This window comes from Phoca vitulina, unplaced genomic scaffold (assembly GCF_004348235.1).
Source record: "Phoca vitulina isolate PV1807 unplaced genomic scaffold, GSC_HSeal_1.0 scaffold86, whole genome shotgun sequence".
Taxonomy (NCBI): Eukaryota; Metazoa; Chordata; class Mammalia; order Carnivora; family Phocidae; genus Phoca; species Phoca vitulina.
In genome coordinates this window covers 3,988,388-4,006,291 of record NW_022589789.1, presented here as the reverse complement: position 1 = coordinate 4,006,291, position 17,904 = coordinate 3,988,388, and the positions used below count along the sequence as shown (strand labels likewise).

At 42.1% G+C, this 17,904-nt stretch overlaps 1 protein-coding gene across 1 annotated transcript in view; it reads right to left on the bottom strand.

The window, feature by feature from the left end:
• Positions 1 to 17,668, bottom strand: part of ITGB1 (integrin subunit beta 1) — a 45,480-nt gene extending 27,812 nt beyond the window's left edge. The window contains exon 1 of the mRNA XM_032395664.1: positions 17,529 to 17,668. The gene's annotated coding sequence lies outside the window, so the exon portion shown is untranslated. The remainder of the gene's footprint in view (positions 1 to 17,528) is intronic.
• Positions 17,669 to 17,904: the final 236 nt, after the last annotated feature.

The following is a 17,904-nucleotide window of genomic DNA, read 5'->3' as shown; positions in this document are numbered from 1 at the left end:
AGGGAGGGAGGGAGGGAGGGAGGGAGGGAGGGAGGGAGGGAGGAAGGAAGGAAGGAAGGAAGGAAGGAAGGAAGGAAGGAAAAGTGCAGGAAGGGAGCCTAAAAAGACCTGACAGGGGTTTGAGTGTCTTCCAGAATCGCTAAAGAAAAATTAAGTAATCTCCTGCATATTATTCAGAATTACCCCAACCTGCACCCATCAGGTATAGGACAATTTTCCGTGAATCAGTTTTCACAATATTGATCTATACTTTAGCAGAGTTGGTCAAAGACAGCTCCAGCCACAGCTCACTAACCTTCTCCTTTAACTATTTACTGCCCTTGGACTAGCAGCCAATTATGTATAAATATCTGCCTTTCCCACAAGAATACAAAAAAACAAACAAACAAAAACAAATACGGTAAAGTCCCAAAAAGTTAGCTTTACTAGTTACCAAAGAAGTATGAATTAAAGCAATATTAGGTAAACCAGCAAGAAAAAAAAGGGGGGGGGGGAGTTTTAACCCAATAAAGCTATTGCAGATGGCTGAGAGAAACCAGAGATGGCTCTATAAACTGGTATAATTTTTTGGGAAATAATTTAACCTATACCAAAAACCATAAAAAATGTTTCTACCTTCTGACTTAGCAATCTAGCTATTAGATATTCATCCTAAGGAAATAGTTAAAAATATAAAACGTGATACACACACACAACTCGTTTATTTACAATAGGCAAAAACACAAACGTCCTCTACCCAGTAACAAGGAATCAGCTAACTGCGTCAACCAAATGGACTATTAGAGTCATAAAGATAAAATGTAGTAACAACAAAAGGTTTTTAGAATAATTTTGGATGCAAAGTACATATTAAGATGACAAGTATGTAAAAATGACAGTACATGCACGTATAAAGTAACCAAGGAGACCTAGTGATGACAGAGACATATGCGTAATATAAAGACAATGTTGGGGGTGCCTGGGTGGCTCAGTCAGTGAAGAATCTAACTGGATTTCGGCTCAGGTCATGATCTCAGGGTCCTGGGATGGAGCCCTGTGTGGGGCTCTGCACTCAGTGGGGAGTCTGCTTGTCCCTCTCCCTCTGCCCCTCCCCCTTGCTCGCGCACGCACTAAATCTTTATTAAAAAAAGACAATGGGTTTGTTTTTAAATTGTCACAGTGTTTTCTTCTTTTCACTTTCTTAATAAAAACAATGATGGCAGAGTAACTGTGTGGGATTTTCTTCTTTCTTGGTACATTTCCTTTAGTAAGAAAAAAATATTTCTTAAAAAAAAAAAAACAAAAAAAACCTGGCTTCAAAAGCTTCCATTCTAAGATGCTAATCCCACAAGTCCCGAAGAGTGCTTCAAAGTTGTGCTCAGAGCACCCCAGATCCCTGTGTCTCTTCTGCTGTTAAATGCTGTTTAAGCTTTCTCTGTTGGCTTCCCAGAGAAGAGCAGTGAGAGTAACTTACGTAACCACACGCTCTACATTGTGCTCAGAAAAGCAAGTCCTGCTATGCGGCGAGCGTACAGTTTTGCTTACACATCACTTATAACTGCATCCAAAAGACTGTAACTGGGGCACCTGGGTGGCTCAGTTGGTTAAGCAGCTGCCTTCCGCTCGGATCATGGTCCCAGGGTCCTGGGATCGAGTCCCGCGTCCAGCTCCCCGATCGGTGGGGAGCCTGCTTCTCCCTCTCCCTCTTGCCCCTCACCATGCTGTGCTCTCTCTCTCTCTCGCTCACTCTCTCTCTCTCAAATAAATAAATAAAATCTAAAAAAAAAAGGCTGTAACTGTGCGGAGTGTCACAGAAGTGGGACATGCCTACAGTTTGCCTTCTATGGCCTCCCCAATAGGTTTATGTGCAATAAATCCATCAGACTAAAATTCTAAGCAATTCAAATAATGTTATCAATTCCAAAGTTATGACAAAAAGGCCCTGGAACATTAAGACTGTGATGAATGGACCATCTGGGCAGTTTCTACACAAAGTCAACAGAATAAATATTTGTTCCATATATGGGCTGATACGTGTTTCTTCAGGATACTCCTCAGGCTACTTCAAGGACCACTAGACTGCTTTGAAAAACGTTTTAAAATACTACACAATTCAGAGAATCACCATGAAGATAAAGTTATGAGGTAACAGAAACACTGTTTTAGGCAGCCTCACATCCTTAGGCTACCCACCTTTAAAATATTACTTTAAATGCCCTGTCCTTTTCCTTCTGTAAACCCTGACAAGTCAAAGATTAGCCTTCTGAAACTCTCTTGCTCTGGAAGAGCTCCAAACCCACAAGCAGGCAAAACAAGGCTTTAGTGTTGAAGAGCAGCTGAGAGAACAGGACAGCAGCTGAGAACAGTTCAAGGATACTTGTCAACTCTCCTGTAACTGGTCAGCGCACTGGCAAGAAACAGAGAGGCACCATCATTGGCTGGGGAACATGTAAAAGGCCAGGCTCTCCCTCAGGAAACAGAGAAGCCCCCAGAGACAGAAGAAGACAGCAAAGAAGACTACAGAGCGGTGAGGAATAGGCTGAGAAGAAACTGGTTTAGCAGTGGCTGAGGAGAGGAGAGCAGGCAGTGCAGAGGACATGGCACAGAAGACCCAGCAGCCTCTCCGTCAATCTGGACAGTCCTTGAAGGTACTGGATGCTCCTCCAGCATGTGGGGGTGGGAAGGAGGACGCACCAAGAGCTTCCGCAGCATTTCCTCCTAAGGCAGCTCTTTCCAAGTGTGGTCTAGGCAACATCTGCATCAGATTTACCTGGATGCCCACCTGGGCCTAAAACCCACACGCTCACTGGGCGGGGCCTGTGAGTCCCGAGCTAAGGAGTTCCCTACCAAGGGCATTCCTTGCAGAACACTTCATCCTGAGGGGAGGGGCCGGCAGGGAGAGATGCCTCCAGGCATTATCCTGATCCTCTCTTCAAAGATTGTCTACACTGTTGGAGTTGTCTACACTGTTCTCCATTTTATAATCTCCTACTCCCTCCTCAACCGGCTGTTATTGGTGTCCACTTCTTACCATGCATGTGAAACTGCTCTTGCAAAAAAGAGCCTTCCAGGCCTTCTCTTACTCTCTGCATTCATTCATTCATTCATTCATTCATTCATTCATTCATTCATTCATTCAAAATTTCTTGACTGCCTACAATAGGTACTTGGGGAGATACATCCATTTACCACCCACAGATTTTACAGGCAGCACTTAATCCATTTCACCATTCTTTCTTAACCCACTCTGTTCCCTCGGGCTTTACTGGTTTCTCCCCCACCTCTCTGGAAGTTCTTCCTCAGCCAACTTTGTCAGGTTTTGTGCCCTATCTGGAGACACAAAAATCGCTGTCTCAAGGAATTTTCTGTTCAGACAAAAATACAAATGATTACAATATGATGTGATGGTTTCTGTAATGAAAATAAGGACAAAGTGCACTGAGGACACCAAAATCTGCCTGGCCAAGTTCAGCGGCTTCATGGATTTGGCAAAACAGGCAGGCAGATGGGAGAGAAATGTTCCAGGCAAGAGGTTTGTACGTGCAAAGCCGTGGAGTCCTACGAAGAATTACAGTAACTTCTTTCCAATCTCATTTCTAAACATACATGTTTGGGTGACTCCCCCCTCACCACCCAATTGGGACTGTCTCACTCTATCTGTACAGAAAAAAGATTAGAAAAAATATATCCAGGGGCGCCTGGGTAGCTCAGTCGGTTAGGCGTCTGCCTTCGACTCGGGTTGTGATCCCAGGGTCCTGGGATTGAGTCCCATCGGGCTCCCTGCTCAGTGGGGAGCCTGCTTCTCCCTCTGCCCCTCCCCCTGTTTGTGCTCTCTCACTCTCTCCTGTCAAATAAGTAAATAAAATCTTAAAAAATTATATATATATATGTTATTTATAGTTAAATCTGGTCTGTGGGATGAATGATTATTTTGTCCCTGTAATTTTTTACAATAAGTAAAAATTGTTACTATAATCTTAAAATAAATTAAAAAAATCTTAAAATCATAAAAGCCAAAAAGAATCTTAACATACTTAAGCATTTCTGAGACTTCAAGGCCATCCATGCTCAAAGGGTTTAGATTCTATTCTATGTATAGCAGGGAAACTGGAAAAAAAAAGGGGGCAGGGTAGCATATGACACATACATGGCAAAAAATCCATGAGACAGAGGATGAGCGTCAAGGTGAGAGCTACAAAACCAGCACTGCTTTCACTGCTGGGGCTCAGCAAACATCTGAAGGCACAGAGCAGCACTGGGCAATGATGAGAAGACAACTGTGGGATTAGGAGTAGCACAGTGGGGATCTGCTAGTTGCTTGGAAAAGGAATCACCACTTTCAAACAAAGAAGGCAGAAGGAGAATGACGTCAGAGGAGCAAACCATGCCTTTGTTTTAAAACTGTGGAAGGTGAGATGCCTGAGGGACTTCTAGGGAGGCTACCTACCTACGGGGAAGGCAAGAGACAGGTCTCGATCTCAGGAGATAAGTCAGGGTTAGAGAGGACGGATTACCCCAGAGTGGCTGCCACAGAGGCAGCAACCGAAACTATGAAAATAGGAGGCTGTGGGTGCCTGGGTGGCTCAGTTGGTTAAGCGACTGCCTTCGGCTCAGGTCATGATCCTGGAGTCCCTGGATCGAGTCCCGCATCGGGCTCCCTGCTCGGCAGGGAGTCTGCTTCTCCCTCTGACCCTCACCCCTCTCATGTGCTCTCTCTCTCATTCTCTCTCTCAAATAAATAAGTAAAAAATCTTTAAAAAAAAAAAAAAAAAGAAAATAGGAGGCTGTGAAGGAAAGAATACTCAGGAAAAGAGGCAAGTTGACGAGGTGAGGACCCAGGAGAGAATAACTGATGGAGCCCAGCGTCCTTGGAGCAGAGAGGACAGCATCCAGCACACAAGGGAGTGTGCAAGCCTGAAGAGAGGTGCTTCTCAGTCAGCTCAGGGCAAGACAGCCTAGGTTTGCTCTGAAAGCAGAGCAAGGACAACTGCTGGGAGAGGAGGAGGTGGGGCTCAAGGGGGGAGGGTACTAGAACAGGTGGGGCATTACACAGCAGCGCTCAGAGCCCTGACTTAAAAGGCACATCCACTCCTCTCACTCTGAACGACCTGTTCACACCCATCTTTCCTGACGGGTTCCAGGCTCCAAGAAGACAGGGCCTTGGCACGTCTTATTCAACGACAGCAAGCACCAGAACCACTTGGCACAAAGTCAGTGCTCAAAAATTTTTGCTGAACTATATTAAACTTTATGACATTTTCTCTGACATTACTCAGAAGCCCAGGAAAGAAGAGTTTGTCAGAATTAATGTGCAGACTCCCTTTAAATAGAAAACAGTTACTATAGACACCCTAGTAATACCAATTTTCAATTCATTTAGGTATGTACAGCCAACTTAAAGCTAGACGTAAAATGCTTCATGGTCCTGGCTCTTATACATTATGAACCAAGATTAATTTACACATACAAATAAAACTCGGCACCAAAATAATGATGACTCAGCTATAAGGTAGTTGACCAGATAATCCAGATGTTGGTTGCTTATTACTATAATTATTAGCACAAAAGCACAACATTTTTTACCAATTCTTGTAGCTCAAATCACTGAGACTATCTCGCATGGATCGTCAGACTCCCACTGGAAATCACTGAATTAATCCATTGGTTTCTAGGGCAAGTGCGGGTGGGTGGGGAGGAGGCACTGGCCGTGCTCACAGTTAACAACACAGAAGAGGACAAAGTCAAAGGACTAGAGATCACAAGAGGTAGGTGAGAAGAAAGGGGCTCCTGTACACAGGGGAGGGAAGAGAGCTAGAAAGGAAGGACAGGTTTAACATTTCAAAGACAGGTAGTCTTGGGTAAAAGGTTCTAAGTGGGGATATAGCTACAGGCAATTGTTTGAGCCAGAGTTCCTTCCAAAAGCAGAGGCTGAGACAAAAACAGGATTGCAGGCAATTATTATACAAAGGTGACCCCAGGGAAAGACAGAGATACGGAAGACAGTGAACCAAGACAGCCAATTCAGGAGACTTCTTTGCCATGTGGGTGCCTGGGGGCTTGACCTGGCTGAGAAGTTTTGAGAAGTGTACAGAAAGTCTGTCCAGAGGAGGGTCAATGTGGAGAAGTACATTAATTCCAGTCCCCATAGGTAAAAGTTTGCTCCAAGGAGCATTCACTTCCCCGACACTTCCAAGAACTACGGCGCATCTGCGCAGAAGGCTGCAGCAGCTTCTCGCCCCACAATCACACAAGAGAAGTCCCAGGAGGAACCTGAGGGCAAGATGCAGTCAGCCAAAAGTGAGTCATAACACTGTTCCCAGCAGCAGTGGCTGGAATCAGAGAAGAGGCCAGGAGGAGGTGAGAAGGACAAAAGAGGTCTCTCATACAGTGCGCGAAGGCCACCGGAGTTGAAAAAGTCAAGAAAACTGCCAGACCAGAGTGTGAGAGGTATTACCTGCAGTACTCTTGAAGATCCCAATAACGGCAAGAACTGGGGAGGTGATTTAAGTCAGGTGACTTAAGTCAGATACATAATCAAATATAAACAATCTTTGTTTTAAAAAATTTAGTATTTAAGATACAAGTAGCTCTTACCCATCTACTACAGATGTGTGAAGCTGACTTGTCTTAGGAACTGCCATCTCATCCCTAGAAGTCACTGCTTGGTGTTCTCTCTATATCGAGCATAGTATCTTACTATTTAATAAAGAAACTAAAGATAAAGGTAACTGAAAATATTCTGAGGTATCCAAGAAACAACAAAAACAAAAGCAGTAAGCTTAAGGAGGGCAAGCAGTGTACAATATAACATGTGAGCACAGAGTTAAGGGCACCCACTTGGAGCCAGAATACCTGGATGCAAATCTCTGAAGTGACTTAGTTTAAAGGTTTTGATTTTTTTCAATCATAATCATACCAGAAAATTTTGGATTGATCCCCATTAGGGGAGAAACAAGATAAAGAAGAAAGGATATGGGTTAGAAATAAAACAACTGTAAACAAGATTAATGCTCATTGTTACAGCCATTCAGATACTTATTTGGATACAATATCAAAACCTTATTATAGGGACGCCTGGGTGGCTCAGTCGTTAAGGGACTTCCTTCGGCTCAGGTCGTGATCCCAGGGTCCTGGGACCAAGCCCCTCATTGGGCTCCCTGCTAAGTGGGGAGCCTGCTTCTCCCTCTCCCACTCCCCCTGCTTGTGTTCCCTCTCTTGCTGTGTCTCTCTGTCAAATACATAAAATCTTTAAAAAAAAAAAACAACCTTATTATACTGTATAACAATGAGGTTTAATCAGATGCTATCATATTAGATACCAATTACATTAATAATATAACTAGACGCATATTTTAGGTTCCACATCTAAGAAGGATTATTCTACTTAATGTGCTTTCTAACAATTAGATTCCTAACCATTTGTATGTAAAAATAATAAGAGCAGCAAAATCTCAGTGTTTTATATTACTACATTAGACAAAATACAGATATTTCTGAACATGAGTATCACAGACTACCTTAAAAAAAGATCAGGGTGGGAGATAACATAACTAATAGAAATAGAAATACGGGAGAGTGACTCGAGGCTTCTTCTGTCTAGAGGAAGTAAACCCAGGAGAGGCTAAAAGGAAGGCAACTTCTCTGAAAAGACATTTTACTACTAGAAACGTGAATCCCAGTACTGTGTACCAGTGGGATTTCCCGCATGGACTGCTGCCCACTGAAGACTACAAACACAGAGGAAGATTGGTACACCTAAGCATACAGCAGGCACAGACAAAAATAACACACTGAGTTTGGAGGATTTAGGGTAATTTGTAACAAAAAGTCATCGCACTTTTATTTCAACACTTTCAAATGACTGCAATAATGACAATAATGATAAAAATAATAACAGCTATCTCCTCCAAGTACCTCTACGCGGTTGGGAATGATACTATCTTTGGTTTACAGATGAGGAAAGCAAACCACAGAGAGGTAAAATAACCTTTCCAGGGTCACACAGACGGAGTGGAAATCACACTGTCTGAATTACATACCAGCTACCACCACCCGGTCTGCACTTCATTAAACTATAATTTTTTGAAGGCCTACTCAAGTCATTATTAAAAAAAAAGAACATCCTTCCAGTGTGAGAACAGACTCAAAGAAGAGAAGTTGAAAGGATTTATAATGTCCTGTGAGTTTATTTCTTAGTCCTTCAAACTAAGGGGAGGCCAACAAAAGTTAATTTAATTGGCAAATTTCATGAGTGTACCCACGGGTTTTGTGCCTCGATTTCTACAAAGGCATTTTACCCTAGTATTACTTCTTACCATATTCAAGTTTATCTAAGGGGTCACAATTCATTCCTTAAACAATAAATCATCTTAAGCACCTCCTCCAAACAATTTCATTTTAGTGGTTAACACCCTGAATTGTGTGCATTGTTTCCATTGTCAAAAATTGTACATAATTATTTTAATCTCCACTCCAAACTCACCTTTATTCACCAAAGTGTAGTTTTATGTCCTATTCAAAACTCCTAAATACACACGTATTTAATATTTTTATTATTGTCACAAGTAACTCATGTGGCATTTCCTTTTACATTTACAGATAAAATCTTTAGAAACTTTTTAAGTACTATATTTGTAGAAATTGAACAATTATATTTTAGAGAAAAATTACTTAAAAAAATGTGGTGAGTTACATTTCTTTCTTTTTTTTTTTTTTTTAAGATTTTATTTATTTTTTCAACAGAGAGAGAGAGAGACAGAGAGAGAGGGAACACAAGCTGGGAGAGTGGGTGAGGGAGAAGCAGGCTTCCTGCTGAGCAGGGAGCCCGATGTGGGACTCGATCCCAGAATCCTGGGATCATGACCCGAGCCGAAGGCAGACGCTTAACGACTGAGCCACCCAGGCGCCCTACATTTATTTCAAATTTTAAAATAAGGTACCGAAAAGTCAACCAGTACCAAAAGAAGTCATCCACAAAAAATTTCTTCCTATCAAATCCTTGCAAAAGCGTACATTTTTATTTAACACAACCAATTAAATTCAAGTCAGCAAATATTGATTGCAAATCTACTGTGCAGACAAAGCCAGACTAAGTGACAAAGCTGGGATAGGAACCTAGGCCTGATTCAAAAGCTCAAGCTTTCAATAGAAGCAGGTTTCTAATAAGAAAGGTTAAGGGTTTTTAACTTTCAAATACTCTCTTTTAGACAACAGAATTTGCTTCCTTTTTTATGTCATAACATTTTAAAATCTTTTCACCTTAATAGTAGAAAAGATTAGGATACCTACATTGAGGTATATTATAATCTCTCCTAAAAATATAATACAGCTGTATTCATTCCAAGTCTGTTCCACCAACATTATTTTCTGTATCTGCCTTTAAGAGGGAAAAAATACTCCTATAAAAGAATAATATTTAAAAATCAATATAGAGTATAAAAACAACAGAGAGCCAAACTGAAAGCCTCAGAGAATTTACATGCAGCTCTTCCCACTTCTCCCCATACAGAGGGCAATCAGATGGGGGAGCCCAAATGGAAGGTGCTCAGAAATCCCACTGATCTCTATTCCATCAAATTTGAGGGTGAGAGTGGGGAGATGCATTCCTCTGGGGCAGGAGCATCTTTCCCCTTCAAGAAGAACAAGTAAAGCTCAACATTTTATTTCCCTCTCTCTGGCAGGAAGAGGTATGTGCTGGTGACCATGAAGGTGTTTATGACCCAAATAAGAAGGCAGAATTAATGATTAACAAAACTTAGCAGAAAGGATGAAGAAGAAAGAAAAAAACAAGAGGAAATAAGAAAGAGAAGAGGCTAAGTACTCCAAGGCAAAGATACAACTAACACTTCACTAGAAGTTCTTTTCCACCTACTGTAGATAAACAGAACAGTAGTCTGAACTAGAAATCTTTCTACAATTCACTACTCCTGCCCAGAAGAAAAAAAAACGTGCTTTTTATGAGCACCGACTCTTTCTTACCCAATGGTGACATCCACCTGAAGCTAATGAGCTCCAACAGCAAAGGTCAGGCTGCTCCAAAGCTACAGGCTCACGACACAATTTGGAATCTGAGAACAGCTCATAACAGGGCTAGATACTTTAAGAAAATAACAATAACAGACTGCAGCAAAATTCATCACTAGGAACTGGTCTACCCACCTTCTCCAAGGAAATGTGAATATGGAAGATAAATCACCTTCACCCACCACCCAGCCCACAAGTGCACAGGAAAGATAAAGAACGGATATACTGCATGATGGCACATAAAAAGCCTCAAAGATAAATCGGTTGGGGGGGGGGGGCGTCGCACGGAACTTAATCAGGAAAAACTCTTCTACAGAAGAAAAAGTGAAAGGAAGTGAAGAATTTTCTCTGAAAATAGGAGAAAATCTAGATGAATTCATTATGCTCTTGAAGGAATTTAGAAAATCTCAAATAGGTCTCACAGTGATCAGTCAAAAATAAGACCACAAAACTAGAGGAAAAGCGTACAAAACTCAGGGAGGAAATTTAAGTCAAAATCCTTTATAGAATTCATAAATACAAGGAAGAGGATCAACACGACACAAAGAGCATGCTTGGGAAAAACCACACAAAATTCAAAATAAGGCAATTAAAAACATGATGGAGCCAATAGCAATCTAGTAAATGAGTAACTGGTATACTACCTCCACCCCTCAAAAAGGACAGCCTATGTGAAAATGGAAAAAAAAAAAAAATTGGGAGCTTTCGGGATGGTGAATTGTGGAGATTCAGGGAGAGTGGCACTTCCAGAGGCGGCCCTATGCATCTCCTCCATCTGGCTGTTTACGAATTACATCCTTTTATAATAAACTGCTAACCTGGTTAAAAAAAAAAAAAAGCATTAAACTAAAAAGATCAGTGAGGGGGCATGTAATAAACTCAAGTCTGAAGAAGGACAGACTTAAAATACAAACAGAAGACACTTGAAACAAATCAAGTCATAATATTAAAGGCTGATCCAAAATGAGAATGGAAAGTTGCCTGAAATTAATTCTTGCAAGCTCCTCCTTGCGTTCAAAAGAAAGGACAGTACCTAGCAACTAGTTTTTTCGAACCAACCTAGTGAGATGTTCCTTCTCTACACCTGCTATGGCTATAGATTTTGCCCTTCCCTGAAAGGAGAAAAGAGTAGGTTAGTAACAGTTTTGTTTGAGAAATTTTACTCTGGGGCAAGTTACAAAGATAATTGTAAATGGAGCTAGCAAAAAATGTTAACCACCCTGGTAATGGTATCAATAAGCACTTGAAAACAACATCTGTTCTACATTATTTTAATTAAGGAGAATTGTAAATTATGTTCCCAGATTGTGTAATTTTATCTACTTTTAAGTGGATCACTCCAAAATTCTCACTTGATCAAAAGTTTAATAACTTTGACCATACCTTTTGCCATAGCTCCTCTCTGCCCTGTAATGGAGTCAAACAAGCACAGTGCTAGGTATATTTTAAATACATAACAAATGTTTTAAAAACTAAACATAGGGAGAAACAAATTTCTCATTGCACTCAGCACTAAGCTGGGAATAATGTCTACCTCAGACTTGCTGCAAAAGTAAAATATGATCATCAATGTAAAAGCTCTTGGCAACACATATTTTATGGTGATCTGTAGATCACATTTTACTTAATTACTGAATTTTCTTCCTGCTCTCCAACTCATTCACTAGTCACAGGCTTCCAACCATAAGAACCGAAGTGACTACTTAATAAGCGGCTTTCAATCATTTTATACCCATGCTTCTTAAACAAGTACAAATCCATTCCCTGTTGTGTGTTTTTTGGGTTTTTTCCTAATATAACGAATGTACTTTTTCAAACTACAACCTCCTCCTCCAACAATCAAATATGAACTACCATGACCCCTTCTGAGAAGCACTGAAATCATAATATGAAATAAATCATACATGAACTATAAAATATTGGAGAGCCAATAAATTACTATTCCGAGTTTCACAAAGAGTAAGAAAGCTTAATTACTGATATATTGACTCAGTAAACATTTATACACTGAAATGTGACTTCCATACTTCAAATGGTACATTCCCAATAAATTTTTCATGTAAATACTTTCTTCATCCACTGAAGCTACATTCCCTACAGTAAAATAAAATGCTAACTTTTCTTTCTTTTTTTTTCTTTTTCTTTTTTTTGGCCTTCACTGGCTCTTCATCTCTTCACCAACCACAATAAGCAGAATTAACTACTCCTTTCTTTATGGTCCTAAAACATATTCTTAAGTGTCTAGCATAGTAAATGACAAACCTTCAGTTTCAGTGCTGCTTAGTAACATTATTTTATTCAAACTTCTATGGTAACTAACTGTACTCATGTCTGTGAACCACACCAGACTAGAGGGAAGACAAAATTCAGGCCTTCAACAGATACTCGTGAACACACACGTGCGCTTGCGCACACACACGCAGAGTAGTCAAACAATATTTGCCAAATTACACTGAATTCTGCCTTCTACTTATACTATCTATCATCTGTATCTTTGTTCATACCATTCCAACCTAGCTCCTTTATAAAGCATTCCAAAACCCTTAAGCCAATGCTGATCTTTTTCTCAAAATCTACAGAAAATTATCTGGTATAGCACATAGTGTAAAATATTCTTTGGTATTTGTTATGTTTCCCTAGATTAAACACAACTTGTCCTAACCAGACGACATACTCAACAGCAAAGTCCACGCTTGATCTACAACCACTGAGCACAGCATTTTTCAGGTACCTAGCACTCAATACACTGATGGATTAAAATGAAACATACAACAGAGTTACATCTGTCAAAGAGCTTACAATAATAGATTCAACTGGTCAACACTGGCAGGTTTTTTTAAAGCAATAATTTGGCACAGCACCCATCCTCTCTGGTGAGGACACAAGAAAATGGTTGCTCGTGGGAGAAGAGCTGCACTCCACACCGCCTGGGTTGAGCAGTAGCTATCCTTCAACTCACAGAATGACAGAATGAGGGAAACATACAGACCACTTCTCGATGGTGTAGCTGCAGAAACCAAAGCCCTGGAAGGCGAAGTATTCCAGCAAAGGTCACAGAGGAATTCAGTGGCACAGCTTATGCTGAAACCCAGGTTTACCACCTCCCAATCACAACTGCACTTCTAGTGACGAGTCTAAAATGACTAATCAGTCTTTTTGTCTTTACCTCAAATATGTCAATCACAGGAAAAACTCCTGAAGACCCAAGTCATTCACTAAACTGTCACACAAAGGAATTAGGAATTCAGAGAAGAAACTGGGCAGGAAATGCTTTCCTGGATTCCTTTTCCTCCACCCAGCCCTAGACTGTTTATAAGCGTTCGCAGGCTTTCTGCCTGGCCCCTTCTCACTCTGCATACTCTCCTTTGGTATTCTCAGCGGCAGCCCATAGCTTCAACTAACACTTACAGACTTAAGAATTCCAGAATCTGAATCTCCCAACCAGACTTCTTGTTCTGAGCTCCTAATCTGTGTATTCAACTGAGCTCTTAGACATCTCTACCAATGCCAGTTTTAAAAAACACTCGGCGTTATAAATTCATCATTTCCCCTCCCTCGAGTCAACCAATACCACCCCCTTGTGATCATACTGCCTGCCCTGGGAAATGACACCACCTAACCAGAAACCTGTGTCACTCTGGGTTTCTTTCACCTCTCTTACTTTAGACACCAGGTCTCATCAAAATACAGTAGTGCTTGTATCCACACCCAAAGCATCCCCTATACCAATTATCTCCAAAGCTTTTTGATCACTCACTTTTATTACTGAAAAGATTGAGTTAACATATACCCAAAATATGTATTTATTTATAAATTAAAATACATGTACTCCTATAGCAATATAGTAAGATATGAAAAATAATAAAAATTTTAACTTTAAGTAAGGTTAAATATATATGTGTCTGTGTGTGTGTGTGTATATATATGTATATGTGTATGTATATATAATATTAAGCCTCATATTTTCTTCCTTTACCCCAAAGAGTCATTTATACATCCCTGGGGTCCAGGAACCTGCACTTTGGAGACGTATAATGACACTAGTCCAGTAAGTAAAACATATATACGTATATATCTATATGGGTGTGTGTATGTGTTTATTTAGGTATGTAGGATGGATATTCGAAGCCATTTCTTTTTACTCACACACACATATTTCAAGATGATATACACAATTTAGCATATTGCTAAATATAGCTAACCTTACCATCAAAGACCACAAACCAAAAATAAAGTTTAAAGGTAGCTGACTTCCAAAAACCCACCCTATATTATTTTATAAACATAACTCTAAGACTTACAATTAGCCATCTCTGAAAAGAAGAGAAATTCATAAGAATATAGTTTGGCTCCTTTTGCACACGGCTCCTGAGGAAGAGATACCACATTTTTTTCACTTACCCACTGAAATATTCTAAGGTTGCTAACGTTCTGGGTTTTGCGGACTGCACCTCCTTTAAACCAAGTACATACCGTAATATTTTTCAGCTTTCTACATCTATAGATACTGCTACCATTTCAGGATCCTCAAGACTGATGCACTCTTCCTTACTATTATCCCTGTTAACCCATCCTCCTTCCCCAAGACTCTCACTACAACAAAAAAGGACAAAAATCCCACGATATATAACCAAAGTTAGAACAGACCTGCTAATACAAAAGATATTTACATATTTGCACAATACAATCCTCTAGGATTCTACCCACAACCTGACGCATCCTAACTTTCCATGCAGAGTGGGGAAATCTTCTAAAATTTAACAAGAGTCCATATAAATCCTCTGATACATTCAGCTTGTTACACATTCAGAAACTGAAAATCTCAGAACTCAGAAGTTCTGCAACTTTGAACAGGCAGGAGATGTTTCATCTCATCATTCCAGCAGTGTAGTTAAGAGCAGACCAGTGCACCAACCGAATATTAAAGAAAAATATTTTCCTGAGGTAGACTATTACACTACTCCCCCCCATGTTGTAAGCCACAATTTATTTGGCAAGAATCTGAACAATAAAGCCATTATGTGGCAAGCATTCCATTAAAACTAGCACATTAAACTGATTAATTCTATTACAAAGTGACCAGATGTCCCCAGAGAAGCTCCTGGAGTTAGGAGTTTATCGATAACAATACAGAACTCCATATTCATTCAGTGATGGAAATTTGGGCCAGATTTTAATTCTACTGACCAGAAAGTTAAGAAGAAAGCCACATGATTGTTAAAATTACTAAATCTAGCAATTTTAAATATTGTTGATTCCATACTTTTTCATGTACAGATTGTTGAGGATTTTATAAAATAATATAAAATAATCATAATATAGAATTTAGCATTCTTTTAAAAAGAGTCAACAGGGGCGCCTGGGTGGCTCAGTCGTTAAGCATCTGCCTTCAGCTCGGGTCATGATCCCAGGGTCCTGGGATGAAGCCGCATTGGGTTCCCTGCTCAGCGGGAGGCCTGCTTCTCCCTCTCTCACTCCCCCTGCTTGGGTTCCCTCTCTCGCTGTCTCCTCTGTCAGATAAATAAATAAAATCTTTCAAAAAATAAAATAATAAAATAAAATAAAAAGAGTCAACATTACAAAAACTTTAAATTTTAGGTCTGTGAAGTCAACACAGATGCCTTAATTTGGAGTTGATTTCCTTTCTATTTACAGAAGTATTAACCGCATTCCCTGTCTTTTTAGCTAACATTTTAATAACATCTTCCATTTTATACTGAATTTTAGGATAAATTAATGGCTTTTTCCTCAGAGACCTGTCCCCAAAATACTGATTTGTTTCTTCTGTTTTGTATGTATCACTTCATTATCTTAAGTCATTCATTTAATATTGATCAATGAACTAAAATTATTTAAAAATATGAACACTGTAGTGGAAACTCTTAGGTCCTATCCCCTCTGCATCTAGATGTCCCCAAATGTAGAACAGGTTAACTTCCATCTGAAATTTCTTAATCATTTCTAAAAGTGGTCTATTAATATAACCTAAAGGCTGTACGTTGTTTAAGAAAGATGTCTAATCAAAATTCATTTCACGTTATTTTTGTACCATCAAAACAACAAAAAATAACAACCCAGTAATTCTACCCACATGAATGCGACCCGAAGAAACCTTGCTAATGATGTTATCAATTACAACCTGAGATTTTTTTTAAAAAAAATCTTTTTAATATATCAAGAAGAGATGAAAAGGAGTCCTATTTATTGAACATCTACTCGACTCTAAACTGTTTTACGTACTACATTTGATTTTCACAAGTATACTGTAGTTGTGGAAGGTTACCTGTGGTTCAAACATGGGCTCTGGCGCTAGACCCCATGGGTTCTCCACTCACTAGCTGGGTGATCACAGGCAAATTATTTATGCTTCCTGTGCCTCAGTTTCTTCATTTGTAAAATGGGGATAAAAATGGCGCCTACCTCACTGTACCGGTTCCAGGATAAAATGAGAAAATACAGGTAAAGTGCCTAGAGCTAAGCATGGCCCACACTGTCGTTACTGTAACAGCTACTTTTATTATTAGTGTGGGTATTCTTGTTCCCATTTTACAGATGAGAAAATGGAAGCCTAAAGAGGGTAATTTACTAGTGCTAGATTTTGACTCCAAAGCACAAATCTGGTGAAATAAAAATGACTTAGGCATAAAATACTGGTATTCTTAAAACTACAACTTGTTAGGAAGCACAAGAATTTACACGTAGTAAGACGGCACCAGGCGCAGGTCGGGCACTGAATCTTGCGGAGCGCCCGGGACTCTCACTGCTGAGGGACCCCACACTCCAGTGCGGCCCTCATAAACATTACGTGGAAAAACGTATATATGCCAACACCGCGCTTCTTTTCCTAGCGGCTCCACGGAGCCAACTTTTGTCTGGGCCCAGCCTACAATTCATCCCAGGCTACAGGCCCTGAAGGCTGGGGCCCAACTTCTGGAAGTTGGAAGCGAATTACTCAACTCAACGCTGCTCAAAGGAAAAGCAGCCGGCGACTGGAATGGAAACAAAGGGAAACCGTCAAGGATCGTTCAAAGTCCTAAAGCGTCGAGTCCCGGGGAGGCCTCCACTCGCCTTCTCACCTGCACGCGCCGGAGCCCGGAAACCTGGGCGCCGCGCGGGGTCAGTTCGCGCAACGGAGCCCAGGCCACGAGTCAGGCAAGACTCCCTATGAATGGCAGGTGTCCCGGAGGCCGGTCGCGGGCCCGGGTCCTCCGCCGACCCCCGCCCCGACGTGACAGCGCCCAGGCCGGCGACCCTCCCACTCGCAACGCCCTCCGGCCGCCCGCGCCTGGGGAGGGCAGGAAGGGCCGCGGGAGAAGCCGGGAGCGCGGCCGCCGGCCCGGACTTCCTCTCCGGCCCCAGGGCAGGATTCCGCCCCCACCCTCGCCCCGGCCCGGCGGCCCACCTGGCCCCAAGGTGGTCCCCCCGCCCCACGCGGGGCCCGGCCCGCGGCTGACCGCCCGAGGTCCGGCGGCGCTCAGGAGCCCCGCGGCCGCCGCCCGCCCCGCCCCGCTCCCCAGGGCGCCTACTTTCTCCGGGCGGCGTCCAGGCCCCGGCGCGCTCGGCTCGGGCCTGCTGCTCCGCGGCTCCCGCTCGGTCTCTCCCGTGGGCTGGCGCGGCCTCCCGGCTCTCGGGCGCGGCGGGCGGCGGCGGGCGGCGGTGGCTCCTCCTCCTCGGGAGCGGGAGGAGGAGACTCGGCGGCCCGGAGCCGCCTGCCGGCAGGAAACGACGCCCGCGGCACCGCCTCCTCGGCGCGGCCGATCCCGCTCCTCAGGCCGCCACCGCCGAGCTCTCCCTCCGGAAACGCATTCCTCGCTGGCCGCGTCAGCCGCGCCGGAGGCGAGGAGGTGGCGGCGGAGGCGGAGGAGGAGGCCGGAAGACCGCGGCCTGGACAAAGGAGTAGGG